This window comes from Hypanus sabinus, chromosome 2 (genome assembly GCF_030144855.1).
Source record: "Hypanus sabinus isolate sHypSab1 chromosome 2, sHypSab1.hap1, whole genome shotgun sequence".
NCBI classification, from domain to species: domain Eukaryota; kingdom Metazoa; phylum Chordata; class Chondrichthyes; order Myliobatiformes; family Dasyatidae; genus Hypanus; species Hypanus sabinus.
The window spans coordinates 209849564-209870868 of NC_082707.1; the positions used below are offsets into that span (position 1 = coordinate 209849564).

The window sequence follows — 21305 nt, forward strand, 5'->3', positions numbered from 1 at the left end:
GATGTAGAGGAGCCATGGACGGACACGTCACGATGTAGAGGCGGCCATGGACAGACACGTCACAATGTAGAGGAGCCATGGACGGACACGTCACAATGTAGAGGAGGCCACGGACGGACATGTCACAATGTAGAGGATCCACGGACGGACACGTCACAATGTAGAGGAGGCCATGGACGGACACGTCACAATGTAGAGGAGGCCATGGACGGACACGTCACAATGTAGAGGAGCCATGGACGGACATGTCACAATGTAGAGGAGCCATGGACGGACACGTCACAATGTAGAGGAGGCCATGGACGGACACGTCACAATGTAGAGGAGGTCATGGACAGACACGTCACGATGTAGAGGAGCCATGGATGACATGTCACGATGTAGAGGAGCCATGGACGGACACGTCACGATGTAGAGGCGGCCATGGACAGACACGTCACAATGTAGAGGAGCCATGGACGGACACGTCACAATGTAGAGGAGGCCACGGACGGACATGTCACAATGTAGAGGATCCACGGACGGACACGTCACAATGTAGAGGAGGCCATGGACGGACACGTCACAATGTAGAGGAGGCCATGGACGGACACGTCACAATGTAGAGGAGCCATGGACGGACATGTCACAATGTAGAGGAGCCATGGACGGACATGTCACAATGTAGAGGAGCCATGGACGGATACGTCACGACGTAGAGGCGGCCATGGAATGACATGTCACAATGTAGAGGATCCATGGACGGACACGTCACAATGTAGAGGAGGCATGGACGGACACGTCACAATGTAGAGGAGCTATGGACGGACACGTCACAACGTAGAGGAGCCATGGACGGACATGTCACAATGTAGAGGAGCCATGGACGGATACGTCACGACGTAGAGGAGGCCATGGACGTACATGTCACAATGTAGAGGAGCCATGGACGGATACGTCACGACGTAGAGGAGGCCATGGACGGACACGTCACAACGTAGAGGAGCCCATGGACGGACACGTCACAACGTAGAGGAGCCCATGGACGGACACGTCACAATGTAGAGGAGCCATGGACGGACACGTCACAACGTAGAGGAGCCATGGACGGACACGTCACAATGTAGAGGAGCCATGGACGGACACGTCACAATGTAGAGGAGGCCATGGACGGACACGTCACAATGTAGAGGAGCCCATGGACGGACACGTCACAATGTAGAGGAGCCATGGACGGACACGTCACAATGTAGAGGAGCCCATGGACGGACACGTCACAATGTAGAGGAGCCATGGACGGACACGTCACAATGTAGAGGAGCCATGGACGGACACGTCACAATGTAGAGGAGGCCATGGACGGACACGTCACAATGTAGAGGAGGTCATGGACAGACACGTCACGATGTAGAGGAGCCATGGATGACATGTCACAATGTAGAGGAGCTATGGACGGACACGTCACGATGTAGAGGCGGCCATGGACAGACACGTCACAATGTAGAGGAGCCATGGACGGACACGTCACAATGTAGAGGAGGCCACGGACGGACATGTCACAATGTAGAGGATCCACGGACGGACACGTCACAATGTAGAGGAGGCCATGGACGGACACGTCACAATGTAGAGGAGGCCATGGACGGACACGTCACAATGTAGAGGAGCCATGGACGGACATGTCACAATGTAGAGGAGCCATGGACGGACATGTCACAATGTAGATGAGCCATGGACGGACATGTCACAATGTACTGGAGCCATGGACGGATACGTCACGACGTAGAGGCGGCCATGGACGGACACGTCACAATGTAGAGGAGCCATGGACGGACACGTCACAATGTAGAGGAGCCATGGACGGACATGTCACAATGTAGAGGAGCCCATGGACGTACATGTCACAATGTAGAGGAGGCCATGGACGGACACGTCACAATGTAGAGGAGGCCATGGACGGACACGTCACAATGTAGAGGAGCCCATGGACGTACATGTCACAATGTAGAGGAGGCCATGGACGGACACGTCACAATGTAGAGGAGGCCATGGACGGACACGTCACAACGTAGAGGAGGTCATGGACGGACATGTCTCAATGTAGAGGAGCCATGGACGGACACGTCACAATGTAGAGGAGCCCATGGACGGACATGTCACAATGTAGAGGAGCCCATGGACGGACATGTCACAATGTAGAGGAGCCAAGGACGGACACGTCACAATGTAGAGGATCCATGGACGGACACGTCACAATGTAGAGGATCCATGGACGGACACGTCACAATGTAGAGGAGCCATGGACGGACACGTCACCATGTAGAGGAGCCATGGACGGACACGTCACGACGTAGAGCAGCCATGGACGGACACGTCACCATGTAGAGGAGCCATGGACGGACACGTCACAATGTAGAGGATCCATGGACGGATACGTCACAATGTAAAGGAGCCATGGACGGACACGTCACAATGTAGAGGATCCATGGACGGACACGTCACAATGTAGAGGAGCCAAGGACGGACACGTCACAATGTAGAGGAGGCCATGGACGGACACGTCACAATGTAGAGGAGCCATGGACGGACATGTCACAATGTAGAGGAGCCATGGACGGACATGTCACAATGTAGATGAGCCATGGACGGACATGTCACAATGTACTGGAGCCATGGACGGATACGTCACGACGTAGAGGCGGCCATGGAATGACATGTCACAATGTAGAGGATCCATGGACGGACACGTCACAATGTAGAGGAGGCATGGACGGACAGGTCACAATGTAGAGTAGCTATGGACGGACACGTCACAACGTAGAGGAGCCATGGACGGACATGTCACAATGTAGAGGAGCCATGGACGGATACGTCACGACGTAGAGGCGGCCATGCAATAACATGTCACAATGTAGAGGATCCATGGACGGACATGTCACAATGTAGAGGAGCCATGGACGGACACGTCACAATGCAGAGGAGCCATGGACGGACATGTCACAATGTAGAGGAGCCATGGACGGATACGTCACGACGTACAGGCGGCCATGGAATGACATGTCACAATGTAGAGGATCCATGGACGGACACGTCACAATGTAGAGGAGCCATGGACGGACACGTCACAATGTAGAGGAGCCATGGACGGACATGTCACAATGTAGAGGAGGTCATGGACGGACACGTCACAATGTAGAGGAGCCATGGACGGATACGTCACGACGTAGAGGCGGCCATGGAATAACATGTCACAATGTAGAGGATCCATGGACGGACATGTCACAATGTAGAGGAGCCATGGACGGACACGTCACAATGCAGAGGAGCCATGGACGGACATGTCACAATGTAGAGGAGCCATGGACGGATACGTCACGACGTACAGGCGGCCATGGAATGACATGTCACAATGTAGAGGATCCATGGACGGACACGTCACAATGTAGAGGAGCCATGGACGGACACGTCACAATGTAGAGGAGCCATGGACGGACATGTCACAATGTAGAGGAGGCATGGACGGACATGTCACCATGTAGAGGAGCCATGGACGGACACGTCACAATGTAGAGGAGCCATGGACGGACACGTCACCATGTAGAGGAGCCATGGACGGACACGTCACGACGTAGAGCAGCCATGGACGGACACGTCACCATGTAGAGGAGCCATGGACGGACACGTCACAATGTAGAGGATCCATGGACGGATACGTCACAATGTAGAGGAGCCATGGACGGACACGTCACAATGTAGAGGATCCATGGACGGACACATCACAATCTAGAGGAGCCATGGACGGACACGTCACAACGTAGAGGAGGCCATGGACGGACACGTCACAACGTAGAGGAGCTATGGACGGACACGTCACGATGTAGAGGAGCCATGGACGGACACGTCACGATGTAGAGGAGCCATGGACGGACACGTCACGATGTAGAGGATCCATGGACGGACACGTCACAACGTAGAAGAGGCCATGGACGGATACGTCACAATGTAGAGGAGGCCATGGACGGATACGTCACAATGTAGAGGAGCCATGGACGGACACGTCACAATGTAGAGGATCCATGGACGGACACGTCACAATGTAGAGGATCCATGGACGGACACGTCACAACGTAGAGGTGGCCATGGACGGACACGTCACAACGTAGAGGAGCCACGGACGGACACGTCACAACGTAGAGGATCCATGGACGGATACGTCACAATGTAGAGGAGCCATGGACGGACACGTCACAATGTACAGGATCCATGGACGGATACGTCACAATGTAGAGGAGCCATGGACGGACACGTCACAATGTAGAGGATCCATGGACGGACACGTCACAATGTAGAGGAGGCCATGGACGGACACGTCACAATGTAGAGGAGCCATGGACGGACACGTCACAATGTAGAGGAGGCCATGGACGGACACGTCACAATGTAGAGGAGCCATGGACGGACACGTCACAATGTAGAGGAGCCATGGACGGACATGTCACAATGTAGAGGAGCCCATGGACGTACATGTCACAATGTAGAGGAGGCCATGGACGGACACGTCACAATGTAGAGGAGGCCATGGACGGACACGTCACAATGTAGAGGAGCCCATGGACGTACATGTCACAATGTAGAGGAGGCCATGGACGGACACGTCACAATGTAGAGGAGGCCATGGACGGACACGTCACAACGTAGAGGAGGTCATGGACGGACATGTCTCAATGTAGAGGAGCCATGGACGGACACGTCACAATGTAGAGGAGCCCATGGACGGACATGTCACAATGTAGAGGAGCCCATGGACGGACATGTCACAATGTAGAGGAGCCAAGGACGGACACGTCACAATGTAGAGGATCCATGGACGGACACGTCACAATGTAGAGGATCCATGGACGGACACGTCACAATGTAGAGGAGCCATGGACGGACACGTCACCATGTAGAGGAGCCATGGACGGACACGTCACGACGTAGAGCAGCCATGGACGGACACGTCACCATGTAGAGGAGCCATGGACGGACACGTCACAATGTAGAGGATCCATGGACGGATACGTCACAATGTAGAGGAGCCATGGACGGACACGTCACAATGTAGAGGATCCATGGACGGACACGTCACAATCTAGAGGAGCCATGGACGGAAACGTCACAACGTAGAGGAGGCCATGGACGGACACGTCACAACGTAGAGGAGCTATGGACGGACACGTCACGATGTAGAGGAGCCATGGACGGACACGTCACGATGTAGAGGAGCCATGGACGGACACGTCACGATGTAGAGGATCCATGGACGGACACGTCACAACGTACAGGAGGCCATGGACGGATACGTCACAATGTAGAGGAGGCCATGGACGGATACGTCACAATGTAGAGGAGCCATGGACGGACACGTCACAATGTAGAGGATCCATGGACGGACACGTCACAATGTAGAGGATCCATGGACGGACACGTCACAACGTAGAGGTGGCCATGGACGGACACGTCACAACGTAGAGGAGCCACGGACGGACACGTCACAACGTAGAGGATCCATGGACGGATACGTCACAATGTAGAGGAGCCATGGACGGACACGTCACAATGTACAGGATCCATGGACGGATACGTCACAATGTAGAGGAGCCATGGACGGACACGTCACAATGTAGAGGATCCATGGACGGACATGTCACAATGTAGAGGAGGCCATGGACGGACACGTCACAATGTAGAGGAGCCATGGACGGACACGTCACAATGTAGAGGAGGCCATGGACGGACACGTCACAATGTAGAGGAGCCATGGACGGACACGTCACAATGTAGAGGAGCCATGGACGGACATGTCACAATGTAGAGGAGCCCATGGACGTACATGTCACAATGTAGAGGAGGCCATGGACGGACACGTCACAATGTAGAGGAGGCCATGGACGGACACGTCACAATGTAGAGGAGCCCATGGACGTACATGTCACAATGTAGAGGAGGCCATGGACGGACACGTCACAATGTAGAGGAGGCCATGGACGGACACGTCACAACGTAGAGGAGGTCATGGACGGACATGTCTCAATGTAGAGGAGCCATGGACGGACACGTCACAATGTAGAGGAGCCCATGGACGGACATGTCACAATGTAGAGGAGCCCATGGACGGACATGTCACAATGTAGAGGAGCCAAGGACGGACACGTCACAATGTAGAGGATCCATGGACGGACACGTCACAATGTAGAGGATCCATGGACGGACACGTCACAATGTAGAGGAGCTATGGACGGACACGTCACAATGTAGAGGATCCATGGACGGACACGTCACAACGTAGAGGAGCCATGGACGGACAGGTCACAACGTAGAGGAGGCCATGGACGGACCGGTCACAATGTAGAGGCGGCCATGGACGTACACCTCACAATGTAGAGGAGCCACGGACGGACACGTCACAATGTAGAGGAGGCCATGGACGGACACGTCACAATGTAGAGGAGCCATGGACGGACATGTCACAATGTAGAGGAGCCATGGACGGACACGTCACAATGTAGAGGAGCCAAGGGCGGACACGTCACAATGTAGAGGAGCCATGGACGGACACGTCACAATGTAGAGGAGCCAAGGACGGACATGTCACAATGTAGAGGAGACATGGACGGACACGTCACAATGTAGAGGAGCCAGGGACGGACACGTCACAATGTAGAGGAGCCATGGACGGACACGTCACAACGTAGAGGAGGCCACGGACGGACATGTCACAATGTAGAGGAGCCATGGGCGGACATGTCACAATGTAGAGGAGCCATGGACGGATACGTCACGACGTAGAGGAGGCCATGGACGTACAGGTCACAATGTAGAGGAGCCATGGACGGATACGTCACGACGTAGAGGAGGCCATGGACGGACACGTCACAACGTAGAGGAGGCCATGGACGGACACGTCACAATGTAGAGGAGCCATGGACGGACACGTCACAATGTAGAGGATCCATGGACGGACACGTCACAACGTAGAGGAGCCCATGGACGGACACGTCACAATGTAGAGGAGCCATGGACGGACACGTCACAACGTCGAGGAGCCATGGACGGACACGTCACAATGTAGAGGAGGCCATGGACGGACACGTCACAATGTAGAGGAGCCCATGGACGGACACGTCACAATGTAGAGGAGCCATGGACGGACACGTCACAATGTAGAGGAGCCCATGGACGGACATGTCACAATGTAGAGGAGCCATGGACGGACACGTCACAATGTAGAGGAGGCCATGGACGGATACGTCACAATGTAGAGGAGCCATGGACGGACACGTCACAATGTAGAGGATCCATGGACGGACACGTCACAATGTAGAGGATCCATGGACGGACACGTCACAACGTAGAGGAGCCACGGACGGACACGTCACAACGTAGAGGATCCATGGACGGATACGTCACAATGTAGGGGAGCCATGGACGGACACGTCACAATGTACAGGATCCATGGACGGATACGTCACAATGTAGAGGATCCATGGACGGACACGTCACAATGTAGAGGATCCATGGACGGACACGTCACAATGTAGAGGATCCATGGACGGACACGTCACAACGTAGAGGAGCTATGGACGGACATGTCACAACATAGAGGATCCATGGATGGACAGGTCACAATGTAGAGGATCCATGGACGGATACGTCACAATGTAGAGGAGCCATGGACGGACACGTCACAATGTAGAGGAGCCATGGACGGACACGTCACAATGTAGAGGAGCCACGGACGGACACGTCACAATGTAGAGGATCCATGGACGGACACGTCACAATGTAGAGGAGCCATGGACGGACATGTCACGATGTAGAGGAGCCATGGACGGACACGTCACGACGTAGAGGAGGCCATGGACGGACACGTCACAACGTAGAGGAGCTATGGACGGACACGTCACGATGTAGAGGAGCCATGGACGGACACGTCACGATGTAGAGGATCCATGGACGGACACGTCACAACGTAGAGGAGGCCATGGACGGATACGTCACAATGTAGAGGAGGCCATGGACGGATACGTCACAATGTAGAGGAGCCATGGACGGACACGTCACAATGTAGAGGATCCATGGACGGACACGTCACGATGTAGAGGAGCCATGGACGGACACGTCACGATGTAGAGGAGCCATGGACGGACACGTCACGATGTAGAGGATCCATGGACGGACACGTCACAACGTAGAGGAGGCCATGGACGGATACGTCACAATGTAGAGGAGGCCATGGACGGACACGTCACAATGTAGAGGATCCATGGACGGACATGTCACAATGTAGAGGAGCCATGGACGGATACGTCACAACGTAGAGGAGCCATGGACGGACACGTCACAATGTAGAGGAGGCCATGGACGGACACGTCACAATGTAGAGGAGGCCATGGACGGACACGTCACAACGTAGAGGAGGCCATGGACGGATACGTCACAATGTAGAGGAGGCCATGGACGGACACGTCACAATGTAGAGGATCCATGGACGGACATGTCACAATGTAGAGGAGCCATGGACGGATACGTCACAACGTAGAGGAGCCATGGACGGACACGTCACAATGTAGAGGAGGCCATGGACGGACACGTCACAATGTAGAGGAGGCCATGGACGGACACGTCACAATGTAGAGGATCCATGGACGGATACGTCACAATGTAGAGGAGCCATGGACGGACACGTCACAACGTAGAGGATCCATGGACGGACACGTCACAATGTAGAGGAGCCATGGACGGACATGTCACAATGTAGAGGAGCCATGGACGGACACGTCACAATGTAGAGGAGCCATGGACGGACACGTCACAATGTAGAGGAGCCATGGACGGACACGTCACAACGTAGAGGAGGCCATGGACGGACACGTCACAACGTAGAGGAGCCATGGACGGACACGTCACGATGTAGAGGAGCCATGGACGGACACGTCACGATGTAGAGGAGCCATGGACGGACACGTCACAACGTAGAGGAGGCCATGGACGGACACGTCACAACGTAGAGGATCCATGGACGGACACGTCACGATGTAGAGGAGGCCATGGACGGATACGTCACAATGTAGAGGAGGCCATGGACGGATACGTCACCATGTAGAGGAGCCATGGACGGACACGTCACAATGTAGAGGATCCATGGACGGACACGTCACAACGTAGAGGAGGCCATGGACGGACACGTCACAACGTAGAGGAGCCACGGACGGACACGTCACAACGTAGAGGATCCATGGACGGATACGTCACAATGTAGAGGAGCCATGGACGGACACGTCACAATGTACAGGATCCATGGACGGATACGTCACAATGTAGAGGAGCCATGGACGGACACGTCACAATGTAGAGGATCCATGGACGGACACGTCACAATGTAGAGGAGGCCATGGACGGACACGTCACAATGTAGAGGAGCCATGGACGGACACGTCACAATGTAGAGGAGGCCATGGACGGACACGTCACAATGTAGAGGAGCCATGGACGGACACGTCACAATGTAGAGGAGCCATGGACGGACATGTCACAATGTAGAGGAGCCCATGGACGTACATGTCACAATGTAGAGGAGGCCATGGACGGACACGTCACAATGTAGAGGAGGCCATGGACGGACACGTCACAATGTAGAGGAGCCCATGGACGTACATGTCACAATGTAGAGGAGGCCATGGACGGACACGTCACAATGTAGAGGAGGCCATGGACGGACACGTCACAATGTAGAGGAGCCATGGATGACATGTCACAATGTAGAGGAGCCACGGACGGACACGTCACAATGTAGAGGAGGCCACGGACGGACACGTCACAACGTAGAGGAGGCCACGGACGGACACGTCACAACGTAGAGGAGGCCATGGACGGACACGTCACAATGTAGAGGAGGTCATGGACGGACATGTCACAATGTAGAGGAGCCATGGACGGACACGTCACAATGTAGAGGAGCCCATGGACGGACATGTCACAATGTAGAGGAGCCAAGGACGGACACGTCACAATGTAGAGGAGCCCATGGACGGACACGTCACAATGTAGAGGAGCCCATGGACGGACACGTCACAATGTAGAGGATCCATGGAAGGACACGTCACAATGTAGAGGAGCTATGGACGGACACGTCACAATGTAGAGGATCCATGGACGGACACGTCACAATGTAGAGGAGCCATGGAAGGACACGTCACAACGTAGAGGAGGCCATGGACGGACAGGTCACAACGTAGAGGAGGCCATGGACGGACAGGTCACTATGTAGAGGCGGCCATGGACGGACAGGTCACAATGTAGAGGAGCCATGGACGTACACCTCACAATGTAGAGGAGGCCAAGGACGGACAGGTCACAATGTAGAGGAGCCACGGACGGACACGTCACAATGTAGAGGAGGCCATGGACGGACACGTCACAATGTAGAGGAGCCATGGACGGACACGTCACAATGTAGAGGAGCCATGGACGGACACGTCACAATGTAGAGGAGCCATGGACGGACACGTCACAATGTAGAGGAGCTATGGACGGACACGTCACAATGTAGAGGAGCCCATGGACGTACATGTCACAATGTAGAGGAGGCCATGGACGGACACGTCACAATGTAGAGGAGGCCATGGACGGACACGTCACAACGTAGAGGAGCCATGGACGGACATGTCACAATGTAGAGGAGCCATGGACGGACATGTCACAATGTAGAGGAGCCATGGACGGACACGTCACAATGTAGAGGAGCCCATGGACGTACATGTCACAACGTAGAGGAGCCATGGACGGACACGTCACGATGTAGTGGAGCCATGGACGGACACGTCACAACGTAGAGGAGGCCATGGACGGACACGTCACAACGTAGAGGAGCCATGGACGGACACGTCACAATGTAGAGGAGCCATGGACGGACACGTCACAATGTAGAGGAGCCATGGACGGACACGTCACAATGTAGAGGATCCATGGACGGACACGTCACAACGTAGAGGAGCCATGGACGGACACGTCACAACGTAGAGGAGCCATGGACGGACACGTCACAATGTAGAGGAGCCATGGACGGACACGTCACAATGTAGAGGAGGCATGGACGGACACGTCACAATGTAGAGGAGCCATGGACGGACACGTCACAATGTAGAGGAGCCATGGACGGACACGTCACAATGTAGAGGAGCCATGGACGGACACGTCACAATGTAGAGGATCCATGGACGGACACGTCACAATGTAGAGGATCCATGGACGGACACGTCACAATGTAGAGGAGCCATGGACGGACACGTCACAATGTAGAGGAGCCATGGACGGACACGTCACAATGTAGAGGAGGCCATGGACGGACACGTCACAATGTAGAGGAGGCCATGGACGGACACGTCACAATGTAGAGGAGCCATGGACGGACACGTCACAATGTAGAGGAGCCATGGACGGACATGTCACAATGTAGAGGAGCCCATGGACGGACATGTCACAATGTAGAGGAGCCCATGGACGGACACGTCACAATGTAGAGGAGGCCATGGACGGACACGTCACAATGTAGAGGAGGCCATGGACGGACACGTCACAATGTAGAGGAGGCCATGGACGGACACGTCACAATGTAGAGGAGCCATGGACGGACACGTCACAATGTAGAGGAGGCCATGGACGGACACGTCACAATGTAGAGGAGGCCATGGACGGACACGTCACAATGTAGAGGAGCCATGGACGGACACGTCACAATGTAGAGGAGCCATGGACGGACATGTCACAATGTAGAGGAGCCCATGGACGGACATGTCACAATGTAGAGGAGCCCATGGACGGACACGTCACAATGTAGAGGAGGCCATGGACGGACACGTCACAATGTAGTGGAGCCCATGGACGTACATGTCACAATGTAGAGGAGGCCATGGACGGACACGTCACAATGTAGAGGAGGCCATGGACGGACACGTCACAATGTAGAGGAGCCATGGATGACATGTCACAATGTAGAGGAGCCACGGACGGACACGTCACAATGTAGAGGAGGCCACGGACGGACACGTCACAATGTAGAGGAGGCCACGGACGGACACGTCACAACGTAGAGGAGGCCACGGACGGACACGTCACAACGTAGAGGAGGCCATGGACGGACACGTCACAATGTAGAGGAGGTCATGGACGGACACGTCACAATGTAGAGGAGGTCATGGACGGACACGTCACAATGTAGAGGAGCCCATGGACGGACATGTCACAATGTAGAGGAGCCCATGGACGGACACGTCACAATGTAGAGGAGCCCATGGACGGACATGTCACAATGTAGAGGATCCATGGACGGACACGTCACAATGTAGTGGAGCTATGGACGGACACGTCACAATGTAGAGGATCCATGGACGGACACGTCACAATGTAGAGGAGGCCATGGACGGACACGTCACAATGTAGAGGAGGCCATGGACGGACACGTCACAATGTAGAGGAGCCATGGACGGACACGTCACAATGTAGAGGAGCCATGGACGGACATGTCACAATGTAGAGGAGCCCATGGACGTACATGTCACAATGTAGAGGAGGCCATGGACAGACACGTCACAATGTAGAGGAGGCCATGGACAGACACGTCACAATGTAGAGGAGGCCATGGACGGACACGTCACAATGTAGAGGAGCCATGGACGGACACGTCACAACGTAGAGGAGCCATGGACGGACACGTCACAACGTAGAGGATCCATGGACGGACACGTCACAACGTAGAGGAGCCATGGACGGACACGTCACAATGTAGAGGAGCTATGGACGGACACGTCACAATGTAGAGGAGCCATGGACGGACACGTCACGATGTAGAGGAGCCATGGACGGACACGTCACAACGTAGAGGAGGCCATGGACGGACACGTCACAACGTAGAGGAGCTCTGGACGGACACGTCACGATGTAGTGGAGCCATGGACGGACACGTCACGATGTAGAGGATCCATGGACGGACACGTCACAACGTAGAGGAGGCCATGGACGGATACGTCACAATGTAGAGGAGGCCATGGACGGATACGTCACAATGTAGAGGAGCCATGGACGGACACGTCACAATGTAGAGGATCCATGGACGGACACGTCACAATGTAGAGGAGCCATGGACGGACATGTCACAATGTAGAGGAGCCATGGACGGACACGTCACAACGTAGAGGAGGCCATGGACGGACACGTCACAACGTAGAGGAGCTATGGACGGACACGTCACGATGTAGAGGAGCCATGGACGGACACGTCACGATGTAGAGGAGCCATGGACGGACACGTCACAACGTAGAGGAGGCCATGGACGGACACGTCACAACGTAGAGGAGCCATGGACGGACACGTCACGATGTAGAGGATCCATGGACGGACACGTCACGATGTAGAGGATCCATGGACGGACACGTCACAATGTAGAGGATCCATGGACGGACACGTCACAACGTAGAGGAGGCCATGGACGGATACGTCACAACGTAGAGGAGGCCATGGACGGATACGTCACAATGTAGAGGAGCCATGGACGGACACGTCACAATGTAGAGGATCCATGGACGGACACGTCACAATGTAGAGGATCCATGGACGGACACGTCACAACGTAGAGGAGGCCATGGACGGACACGTCACAACGTAGAGGAGCCACGGACGGACACGTCACAACGTAGAGGAGCCACGGACGGACACGTCACAACGTAGAGGATCCATGGACGGATACGTCACAATGTAGAGGAGCCATGGACGGACACGTCACAATGTACAGGATCCATGGACGGATACGTCACAATGTAGAGGAGCCATGGACGGACACGTCACAATGTAGAGGATCCATGGACGGACACGTCACAATGTAGAGGAGGCCATGGACGGACACGTCACAATGTAGAGGAGGCCATGGACGGACACGTCACAATGTAGAGGAGCCATGGACGGACACGTCACAATGTAGAGGAGCCATGGACGGACATGTCACAATGTAGAGGAGCCCATGGACGGACACGTCACAATGTAGAGGAGCCCATGGACGGACACGTCACAATGTAGAGGAGGCCATGGACGGACACGTCACAATGTAGTGGAGCCCATGGACGTACATGTCACAATGTAGAGGAGGCCATGGACGGACACGTCACAATGTAGAGGAGGCCATGGACGGACACGTCACAATGTAGAGGAGCCATGGATGACATGTCACAATGTAGAGGAGCCACGGACGGACACGTCACAATGTAGAGGAGGCCACGGACGGACACGTCACAATGTAGAGGAGGCCACGGACGGACACGTCACAACGTAGAGGAGGCCACGGACGGACACGTCACAACGTAGAGGAGGCCATGGACGGACACGTCACAATGTAGAGGAGGTCATGGACGGACACGTCACAATGTAGAGGAGGTCATGGACGGACACGTCACAATGTAGAGGAGCCCATGGACGGACATGTCACAATGTAGAGGAGCCCATGGACGGACACGTCACAATGTAGAGGAGCCCATGGACGGACATGTCACAATGTAGAGGATCCATGGACGGACACGTCACAATGTAGAGGAGCTATGGACGGACACGTCACAATGTAGAGGATCCATGGACGGACACGTCACAATGTAGAGGAGGCCATGGACGGACACGTCACAATGTAGAGGAGGCCATGGACGGACACGTCACAATGTAGAGGAGCCATGGACGGACACGTCACAATGTAGAGGAGCCATGGACGGACATGTCACAATGTAGAGGAGCCCATGGACGTACATGTCACAATGTAGAGGAGGCCATGGACAGACACGTCACAATGTAGAGGAGGCCATGGACGGACACGTCACAATGTAGAGGAGCCCATGGACGTACATGTCACAATGTAGAGGAGGCCATGGACGGACACGTCACAATGTAGAGGAGGCCATGGACGGACACGTCACAATGTAGAGGAGCCATGGATGACATGTCACAATGTAGAGGAGCCACGGACGGACACGTCACAATGTAGAGGTGGCCACGGACGGACACGTCACAATGTAGAGGAGGCCACGGACGGACACGTCACAACGTAGAGGAGGCCACGGACGGACACGTCACAATGTAGAGGAGGCCATGGACGGACACGTCACAACGTAGAGGATCCATGGACGGATACGTCACAATGTAGAGGAGCCATGGACGGACACGTCACAATGTAGAGGATCCATGGACGGATACGTCACAATGTAGAGGAGCCATGGACGGACACGTCACAATGTAGAGGATCCATGGACGGACACGTCACAATGTAGAGGAGGCCATGGACGGACACGTCACAATGTAGAGGAGCCATGGACGGACACGTCACAATGTAGAGGAGGCCATGGACGGACACGTCACAATGTAGAGGAGCCATGGACGGACACGTCACAATGTAGAGGAGCCATGGACGGACATGTCACAATGTAGAGGAGCCCATGGACGGACACGTCACAATGTAGAGGAGGCCATGGACGGACACGTCACAATGTAGAGGAGGCCATGGACGGACACGTCACAATGTAGAGGAGCCCATGGACGTACATGTCACAATGTAGAGGAGCCCATGGACGGACACGTCACAATGTAGAGGAGGCCATGGACGGACACGTCACAATGTAGAGGAGCCATGGATGACATGTCACAATGTAGAGGAGCCACGGACGGACACGTCACAATGTAGAGGAGGCCACGGACGGACACGTCACAATGTAGAGGAGGCCACGGACGGACACGTCACAACGTAGAGGAGGCCACGGACGGACACGTCACAACGTAGAGGAGGCCATGGACGGACACGTCACAATGTAGAGGAGGTCATGGACGGACATGTCACAATGTAGAGGAGCCATGGACGGACACGTCACAATGTAGAGGAGCCCATGGACGGACATGTCACAATGTAGAGGAGCCAAGGACGGACACGTCACAATGTAGAGGATCCATGGACGGACACGTCACAATGTAGAGGAGCCATGGACGGACACGTCACAACGTAGAGGAGCCCATGGACGGACATGTCACAATGTACAGGATCCATGGACGGATACGTCACAATGTAGAGGAGCCATGGACGGACACGTCACAATGTAAAGGATCCATGGACGGACACGTCACAATGTAGAGGAGCCATGGACGGACACGTCACAACGTAGAGGAGGCCATGGACGGACAGGTCACAACGTAGAGGAGGCCATGGACGGACAGGTCACAATGTAGAGGCGGCCATGGACGGACAGGTCACAATGTAGAGGAGCCAAGGACGGACACGTCACAATGTAGAGGAGCCAAGGACGGACACGTCACAATGTAGAGGAGCCAAGGACGGACAGGTCACAATGTAGAGGAGCCAAGGACGGACACGTCACAATGTAGAGGAGCCAAGGACGGACACGTCACAATGTAGAGGAGCCATGGACGGACACGTCACAATGTAGAGGATCCATGGACGGACACGTCACAATGTAGAGGAGCCATGGACGGACACGTCACAATGTTGAGGAGCCATGGACGGACACGTCACAATGTAGAGGATCCATGGACGGACACGTCACAATGTAGAGGAGCTATGGACGGACATGTCACAATGTAGAGGAGCCATGGACGGACATGTCACAATGTAGAGGAGCCATGGATGACATGTCACAATGTAGAGGAGCCATGGACGGACACGTCACAATGTAGAGGAGCCATGGACGGACATGTCACAATGTAGAGGAGCCATGGACGGACATGTCACAATGTAGAGGATCCATGGACGGACACGTCACAATGTAGAGGAGCTATGGACGGACATGTCACAATGTAGAGGAAGCATGGACGGACATGTCACAATGTAGAGGAGCCATGGATGACATGTCACAATGTAGAGGAGCCATGGACGGACACGTCACAATGTAGAGGAGCCATGGACGGACATGTCACAATGTAGAGGAGCCATGGACGGACACGTCACAATGTAGAGGAGCCATGGATGACATGTCACGATGTAGAGGAGCCATGGACGGACACGTCACAATGTAGAGGAGCCATGGACGGACACGTCACGATGTAGAGGAGCCATGGACGGACACGTCACAATGTAGAGGAGCCATGGACGGACATGTCACGATGTAGAGGAGCCATGGACGGACACGTCACAACGTAGAGGAGGCATGGACGGACATGTCACCATGTAGAGGAGCCATGGACGGACACGTCACAATGTAGAGGAGCCATGGACGGACACGTCACAATGTAGAGGAGCCATGGATGACATGTCACAATGTAGAGGAGCTATGGACGGACATGTCACCATGTAGAGGAGCCATGGACGGACACGTCACAATGTAGAGGAGCCATGGATGACATGTCACAACGTAGAGGAGGCCATGGACGGACACGTCACGATGTAGAGGAGCCATGGACGGACATGTCACGACGTAGAGGAGCCATGGATGGACACGTCACAATGTAGAGGAGCCATGGACGGACACGTCACTATGTAGAGGAGCCATGGACGGACACGTCACAATGTAGAGGAGGCCATGGACGGACACGTCACAACGTAGAGGAGGCCATGGACGGACACGTCACAATGTAGAGGAGGCCATGGACGGACAAGTCACAACGTAGAAGAGCCATGGACGGACACGTCACAATGTAGAGGAGCCATGGACGGACAAGTCACAATGTAGAGGAGCCATGGATGACATGTCACAATGTAGAGGAGGCCATGGACGGACACGTCACAACGTAGAAGAGCCATGGACGGACACGTCACAATGTAGAGGAGGCCATGGACGGACATGTCACAACGTAGAGGTGGCCATAGACGGACACGTCACGATGTAGTGGTGGCCATGGACGGACATGTTCAAATGGGAATAGTAAGAGAAATTAAAACAGGTGGCTACTGGGTAATCCTGCTTTTTCTGGCGGATGGAGCACAGATGCTCAGTGACACGGATTCCCAATCTACCTCGGGTCTCATGGATATTCAGGAAGCACCGGATTCAGTAGATTACCCCAAGAGACAAACCGGTGAAATGTCGCCTCACTTGGAAGGACTGTCCGGGGCCCTGAATGGTAGTGAAGGAGGAGGTGTAAGAGCAGGTGTAGCACTTGTTCTGCTTGCAAGGATAAGTGCCAGGAGGGAGATCAGTGGGGAGGGATGAATGGATAAGGGAGTCACGTAGGAAGCAGAACGTGGAGGAGAGGGAAGGATGTGCTTGGTGGTGGGATCCTGTTGGAGATGGTGGAAGTTTCGGAGAATTACGTACTGGATGCGGAGGTTGGTGGTGTTGTAGGTGAGGAAAAGAGGAACCCTGGTGGCGTGGCGGGAGGATGACGTGAGGGCAGTTGTGTGTGAGATGTGGATGAGAGCAGCAGTGGTGGTGGAGGAAGGAAAGCCCCTTTCTTTGAAGGAGGAGGACATCTTAGTTTTGGCCTACAGTTTCCTTTCTTCTTCCTCCCTCCCTTCTTAAAGAGTAGAGTGACATGCACAATTTTTCTCTGGAAACATTCCAGAATCTAGTGATTCTTGATGAAAGATCATCACTAATGCCTCCACAATCTCTTCAGATTCCTCTTTCAGACCCAGTGGTATAGTCCATCTGGCCCAGGTGACTTATCTAACTTCAGACATTTCAGCTTTCTGAACACCTTCTGCTTGGTAACAGCAGCTATACTCACTCTTGCCCTGACACTCACGGATTTCTGACATACGCTGGTACTTCCACAGTGAAGATTGAAGCAAAATCCTTACTAAGTTTGTTTACCATCTCTTTGTTCCTCATTACTATCTTGTCAACATCATAGAAAAAAAATATCGAAAACCTACAGCACAATACTGCGCTAAACGTACTTACTTTAGAATTCACATAGGGTGACCCAAAGCCCTCTATTTGTCTAAGCTCCATGTACTTATCCAGGAGTCTCTTAAAAGACCCTATTGTATCTGCCTCCACCACCATTGTCGGCAGCCCATTCCATGCACTCACCACTCTCTGAGTAAAAAAAATTACCCCTGACATCTCCTCTGTACCTACTCCCCAGCACCTCAAACTTGTGCCCTCTCGTGTTAGTCATTTCCTCTCTCATAAATATTTAACTTTTTATATATCTGGAAAAACTTTTGGTATCCTTTTTTAATATTATTGGCTAGAATACCATCATATTTCATTTTTTCTCTCCTTATGGCTTTTATAATTACTTTCTGTTGGTTTTTAAATATTTTTCAAACCTCTAAAGTCACACTAATTTTTGCAATATTACATGCCCTCAACAGCCCTGGTTGCTATATCCTCCCTTTAGAATAGGTATCTATCCTGCATCTTCCAAATTGCCCCTAGAAACACCAACCATTGCTGTGTAGCTACCATTCCTGCCAGTGTCCCCTTACAATCAACTTTGGCCAGGTTCCCTCTCATGCCTCAGCAATTCCCTTTACTCCACTGTAATACTGATACATCCGGGCTGAGAAGTGGCAGATGGAGTTCAACCCAGATAAGTGTGAAGTGGTTCATTTTGGTAGGTCAAATCTGATGGCAGAATTTAGTATTAATGGTAGGACTCTTGACAGTGTGGAGGATCAGAGGGATCTTGGGGTCCGAGTCCATAGGACGCTCAAAGCAGCTGCGCAGGTTGACACTGTGGTTAAGAAGGCATACGGTGCATTGGCCTTCATCAATCATGGAATTGAATTTAGGAGCCGAGAGATAATGTTGCAGCTATATAGGACCCTGGTCAGACCCCACTTGGAGTACTGTGCTCAGTTCTGGTTGCCTCACTACAGGAAGGATGTGGAAGCCATAGAAAGGGTGCAGAGGAGATTTACAAGGATGTTGCCTGGATTGGGGAGCATATCTTATGAGAATAGGTTGAGTGAACTCAGCCTTTTCTCCTTGGAGCGACGGAGGATGAGAGGTGACCTGATAGAGGGTGTATAAGATGTTGAGAGGCATTGATTGTGGATAGTCAGAGGCTTTTTCCCAGGGCTGAAATGGTTGCCACAAGAGGACGCAGGTTTAAGGTGCTGGGGAGTAGGTACAGAGGAGATGTCAGGGGTAAATTTTTACTCAGAGAGTGGTGAGTGCGTGGAATGGGCTGCCAGCAACGGTGGTGGTGATGGTTACAGTAGGGTCTTTTAAGAGACTTTTGGATAGCTACATGAAGCTTAGAAAAATAGAGGGCTATGGGTAACCCTAGGTAATTTCTAAGGTAGGGGCATGTTCGGCACAACTTTGTGGGCTGAATGGCCTGTATTGTGCTGTAGATTTTCTATGTTTCTGTGTCCATTTTTAACAGGATTCAAGAAATGTTAAAATACATTGAACATTATGCCCATTACTGAGAGGCTAAAGAACTATGATTTAATAGCTTTAAATACCTCTAGATACCATGTCACATCATTGAAAAAGTCAGAAACGATTTTATTTTGTTGATACTGTTACGTCCGTGGCCCTCTCCTTTTTGAGAATCGCAAGATCACTATTGAGTCAGTTCAGGAGACCCAGGAAATGAGAGAAAGACATGCAGAATCCACAAAGAATTTGGAATGTGTCCTGGCCTCCAAAAGGTGGAACCCTTGATACCGGCTACAGTCTCTTGGAGACGGAATTGTGTATTGAATCCTGTACGATGTATCGAAGCCCCCAGGCAATGAACCGAGGGGGGTTGGTGGAGGGATGGCATCATCCCAACCTGATTGACATCTGAGACCCCGTGAGTCAGGATAAAAGAGGGTCTGTGGGAACAGCCCCTCAGACGCACCAGAAGAAACGCTAGTGATCCCGTAATAGCAAAAGCCGGCGGGAAGGCCACGTGCGTCCGTTTCCATTTGCCCCGGAATCGGTGGGCCTTTACCACGGAAGAACGGTTTTTAGCTAACAACGGGGAAATCAACTCCCAACGACTCTCGAAGGATTGACATCATAAAAGGAATGGGCAAGTTTTAACCCGTCTTTCTCTCCAACCAAAAAGCTGGAGCTTGAATGAACTAAAGTGACTTTTATATTTCCAATACATTATCCCCTAGACAATGATAGAGCTATTCCTTATTGATTATTATTATACCCGCGCTTTTAGATTTAGTATTGACGATGTATATTATCTGTATGTTTGCATTGATATTATTTTTGTGTATTTTTATCAATAAATACTGTTAAAAATAGTACCATCAGACTTCAACGGACCTCTCTATCTTTGCTGGTAAGTGACCCAGTTACGGGGTTCGTAACAATACTCACAATAATGATTGCACCTTTTTCTAGAAACAA

At 53.0% G+C, this 21305-nt stretch overlaps 1 protein-coding gene across 4 annotated transcripts in view; it reads right to left on the minus strand.

The window, feature by feature from the left end:
* The window catches only part of golga5 (golgin A5), a 126090-nt gene that overhangs the window by 33051 nt on the left and 71734 nt on the right, over window positions 1-21305 (minus strand). The window lies entirely within an intron of this gene.